The sequence below is a fragment of the Arvicanthis niloticus genome, chromosome 9, assembly GCF_011762505.2.
Source record: "Arvicanthis niloticus isolate mArvNil1 chromosome 9, mArvNil1.pat.X, whole genome shotgun sequence".
In the NCBI taxonomy this organism is placed as follows: Eukaryota; Metazoa; Chordata; class Mammalia; order Rodentia; family Muridae; genus Arvicanthis; species Arvicanthis niloticus.
The window spans coordinates 8359082-8364576 of NC_047666.1; the positions used below are offsets into that span (position 1 = coordinate 8359082).

The window sequence follows — 5495 nt, forward strand, 5'->3', positions numbered from 1 at the left end:
TTTCATGTACTCTAGCATGTCATTGATAGGGCTAGTCACTGCATTAGCCATGTTGTAGTAGGTCAATTCAAAACCCTGGAATGGGGTCTGAGAGGTATCTGAGCTGGAAAGCCCTCCAGCTCTCCCACTCTCATGCCCATGAGGTCATCAGCTCACTAGCAACCACCATAAACAGGGCCAGCCCTGTGAGGTTCTTTAATATTCCAGTTCCCCATCCTGGGAGACAGTCTGAGACTGCCTAGTACTAGTCTTGCCTTCTCAGAATCTCTATTTCAGAAAATGATAGGCTACTAATCAGTCAGATGTTCACACATCAAAATACTGAGCAGACATAGTGTCTCTCATTTCTGCCACCTACTGACACACATGTGACACAGCAACAACACCTGCAAGGCTTCTATAAGGCAGTAATGGACAACTGTCTTAATTATTCACAATTTCATAGATGAAGAAACTAGGGCAAGAGGAGATTAAGGAGACTTCTAAGGGAAGTTATGTATTTAGAGCTTTCTGATGTGTGAATAACCAAGAATAACCAAGGGCAGTTAAATATTTTTTTAGAAAAGAGACAGAACAGGTGAAATCATAGATGAAGTGATTAAAAAGGAACAGAGAAATGGCTCCACAGAAGGGAGGACTGGCTGACATTGTAGAGGACCTGAATTCAGTTCTTAGAATGCACCTGGTGGTTCACAACCATATATAAATACTTTTCTAGGGAATCCAATGGGTTTTTCTATTCTGAGTTTCCCTGGCACAGATGTGCATACAGGCAGCCAGGCAGCCAGGCAGGCAGGAAAATACACACACACACACACACACACACACACACACACACACAATCAGTCTTACCATAAAAGATCCCTTAAAACAAAGAAAGCAGAATCAGAAGGAGAAATTGAAACTGAAAGCAGAGTAGAAACTGGGAAACAACCTGTGACTCAAGCAAGAGCTCTATTGGTGAGACTCAGTGATGGGAGCACCACAGGCTAAAACAGACAGCTCTGTCATTGCTACCCACAGCAAAAACCCACAGCACATATATTTCTTAACACTGATGATGATATTTGATATTTCAGTAATTCTTCTTGCTTGACAGGCTGTCACTTGAGAAGAAGCCTATTCTATCACTTTGTGTATCAGATACGAGGCTAGTCTGTAGACTTAGAAATAAGAAACAAAACCAAATCTGGGTCAGAAGCAACCTCCATAGATATAATCATGGACAGTAAGACGGCTAGATGTGGAGATACTAAGAAATAGTGTCAGCAGGAGGATCAAGTCATGGATGAAAAAGAGGTCAGGGTATCATTTGCTAGGGGAAAGACAAAATACTATCATCTACAGATAAGAGTAGAGAACAATAGCCTTTGTCCAATGAACTTCTTAGCCTGTGCTGATCCATAGCAGTGCTGTTCTGTGTTCAGGGATGTTAACATTCTAGATTCACTACGACACACCATATGAGTACTGTTTTTCTTTCCTGATTGTATTCTTATGCCAACCTTTAGCCATCTGGTTGTCCTAACATTGGCAGACCTTGAATTCTCTGATGGGAACAGGCCTTTGGGTTATTTTCTTTCCCAGAAAAAATGCATAATGTCAGAAGCAGGAAACCAAAGATCTGGGTTAAGCACAGCCATAGAGGCTCATTTCCTCTAGCTAATTCAAACCTCACTAACTCTTTTTTAGATGATTTTTTAAAATCCAATGAAAACTTACTTCTTTTATTGATGGACATGGATTATTTTTTATCACAAAATTCCATACTGGCAGGACTTACTCAGTGCTATGATTTGTATGATCATCAAAATTTGATTAAAAAGTGAGGAAATATCAATAATCAGAAAGGGATAGTTCTGTTATTGAGCAATGTGTGACTCTGAATTTACCAAGGTTCTGCCCTGTTAGTTTGATCCAAAGGACACAGTCAAAATCTTTAATGGAAATATAACCCAAAGCATACATGGGAACAGGAAGTATTGGAAATTCTACACCACCCTACTTGATGGATCCTGTACTACCATTCTTTGGGCCACTAAAATGTTTTCTCTGCAGACAGACCTGTATTGCTTTTGTTTTAATTGGGCCATGTAGGACTTCAGGCCTATGCGAAACCATTGAGATGATCATAGGCAATTCCACAACTGTGCCCACAGCAGTCTCTGCTGATTTTCATGTGTCCAGGACATAGCACAGTGCCCCGAAGACTTACTAATAGCTTAGTCACAGTGTATGCGGGACTCAGTTCTAGTCAGAACACAGCATTAGCAAACTATGAGAAGAGGAACTTTGCTTTTTCTATCAAAATAACATAAGTTTGCAATTACACCCACCTAACCCTGGTGTTACTTAAATGCCTCAGACTACTGCTCCTACTCTCTGTACCCTCTTGGCATAGCCTTTGTTTTCAAGAATAGAGAATCTCTGTAGTAGCCATTTCATTATTGTATATTCTATGCTTCTTATCATTTTTTTTATACTCATACAATCTGTTTGGGCTCCTTAGTGCACACACTTCTCAATGATTTAGACGCTTTTGGAATATTATCATTCTGGAAGTTTAGGCCTATAACTGGATTCATTTTCATTCTTGGGGAAAGAAGTGGTCATGGTAAAGAAAGCACTTACGACCACATCACTCATGGGACAAATCCAAAGATGGGTGGCTTATTTATCTCATTCTTTTTTCATATTGTACAGGTATTATCCACAGATAAAATTTTATACTTCCTTTGACTTTCTGGGGCCCATTAGAAATTGATCTTCCTTGGGATGTCAGTCTCTCCTGATGTCACATAATATTTTTATTGTGAGAAGACTCTCAAACATTGTGTAATCCACTGTGATGTTACATTTTCAAAGTTTTGACAGCAGTGGCTGATAGATGAGAAAAATAAAAAATGTAAACTTAGCCCCTATCTCTGTTATTTAAGTTAATCTCTTTCTTAAAATGTAATTAGCCCCAGTTACTGAACTACAACAACAGAAAGAAATTTCTATACATCTATAGGAGGAAGGGATATAATGAGATACACAGAGATGATTCTGTGTTTTCTCTTCTTGTGCTCACAGAAGAGTCACGGTAACACCTTCTTAGGGTGATGTGCTAATATTCTATCCCCATTACAGTATAATTCCCTATTTAAACATTCACCCAACTCTTAATGCAACTACAGTAGAAAGCTTAGGTCCATCACATAATCACACAGGCACAAAGCAAAGAAGGTCATAAAAATAATGTTCTAGACCATTTACAAATGTTAAAAATAATTTTAAATGCACTTTTGAAACTGATTGATTATTACCTTTTAAGTGACATCACAAAGTTACTATATCAATTGGACTCATCTGAGAATAAAGTGAGGATATTGTTGCCATATTTTCAGGCTTTGCTATATGTTTCTTGCAAATGACCTTCTCTGACATCACTACAAACAAATATGTGAGTAACACTTGATCAGGAGCATATTTTTCATTAGCCTTTAAATTCATTCTGAATTGGGTCAACTGGCACATAATAACATTTGTAGCAACATGTTCCAGTTACCCTGTGTAAGCTAAAACAGATACTGCATTGTTGGGAACTGCACTAGCCCCACGTTGGGGCGGCCAAAGTAATGTTGGGGTCCACACTAGCCCCACGTTGGGGCGGCCAAAGTAATGTTGGGGTCCACACTAGCCCCACGTTGGGGCGGCCAAAGTAATGTTGGGGTCCACACTAGCCCCACGTTGGGGCGGCCAAAAATGTCCCAGCCCAGGCAAAATGTTGAGGCCTGGGCCAACCCACATTTGGGTGGCCACTGTATCCCCGCCCAAGCTGCAGCTCCGGTCTGCGAGTTGGGGTTCAGCAAGAGCGAGGGTAAGGGCAGAGTCTACCTAATGTCTGATGTGTCTGATTCTCTCTCTATAGTCTGATGTCTGGTTCTCTCTTCTAGAGTCTGATTCTAAGCCACGCCTCTAAGTTAAACCTTTAATCATGCCCTTAGGTCTTGTCTCTAACTCTGATCTCTATACTTCTAAGTCATACTCTTAAGTCACACACCTTTAATCTCACACACCTTTAATCTCATGCACCTTTAATCTCAAAATATCTAAACCAAGATTATCGGAGTGTTCTCAGTTGTTGTAGGCTATTGTAATCCAAGTCTCATGTCAGGGTATATGGCTCAAGATGGCTGCAAAGCTGATAGCCGCTTTCTGCTAAAAGTCGGCCCCCAACACTGCAGTCTCCTTCTAAGCAGAATATTAATATCTCATTATTTTGAAGCTTTCTTATCAGTTAGTATGAAATTACCCCAATTTTATATGGAGTTTGAACTTCAAGTAACATGACTTGTTGTGATCAAGGTATCTTAACTTTGCATACTGTACATTTCCTTTCTTTGTACTGTAGTAAAAATAGTTAAAGCTTTAAATATCATTTTTGACTTATCAAATTTTGTCTTGTAAATTAAAGTGTTAATTAAAAAAGATGGCGACTGAAAATTCACAAAACTTTCACAAGGAAGATGAATAATATGTTTTTAGCTTGTTAGAATTATGTGAATGAGTTAAAGATACAATACTCCCTTTTTTGTTTTATATTCCTTCACAACAGTTGTTCTTTTATGTACCCCCAATATATCTTTGAAATATATTATTCAAATAACAGATTTTATAGATTAGAAATATCATTTATAATTTTAAATTTTAAAAAATAAAACATGCTTTCTAGAGACATACATGTTCTGTGTCCTCCTGCATCTAGGGATCCTAGGCTGGTACTCAGCGCTTAAATGAGTGATCCTTGCAGCTGTGCCCAACCCTAACTGTTTCCAAATGATTTGCATGCTCTCTCTGCACAGTCTTGGGGACTTCCTCATATCCCAGTCACACCCAATACAGTTGTCATTGCAGTAAGAACTTAGCATGAATATGAGGGCCCCTGCTCAATTGCTTGTGCTCCTGTTGCTCTGGCTTTCAGGTATAAAAAAAGGGTTAAAATTCAGATTTCTCTGTTAACAACTGTAATTAATCTTGACTGGCATTGGGTAATCTTATCTTACCATGCTTAACTAAGTAGATACTTATTTTGTCTCCATATCTAGGTGCTTGTTCTGCCATTCAGGTCACCCAGTCTCCATCCTCCCTGTCTGCATCTCTGGGAGAAAGAGTGAATATCACTTGTGATGCCAGTGAGAATATTTATGGGCTTTTAGGCTGGTATCAGCAGAAAATAGGAAAAGCTCCTAAGCTCCTTATCTATGGTGCCACCAACTTAGAAGATGGGGTCCCAACAAGATTTAGTGGCAGTGGGTCTTGGACAAAATATTCTCTCTCAATCAGCAGCCTGGAACCTGAAGATAGTGCAACCTATTACTGTCAGTATACTCGTATGTCTCCTCCCACATTGATGCAAGTCATAACATAAACCCAAATTGAAGCAGAACTAAGAGACCAGGCTTCCCCAGCTGGTCCTTCTTATGAGTCAGTCACTGAAACTATTTCTCAGA

General features: G+C 39.4%; 1 non-coding gene across 1 annotated transcript; it reads right to left on the bottom strand.

Moving 5' to 3' along the window:
• Positions 1-278: 278 nt before the first annotated feature.
• On the bottom strand, positions 279-409 carry LOC117715862 (small nucleolar RNA SNORA17). Its single transcript, XR_004607664.1, has one exon. It is a non-coding gene; the product is annotated as a small nucleolar RNA SNORA17 (small nucleolar RNA).
• Between the last annotated feature and the right edge of the window lie 5086 nt (positions 410-5495).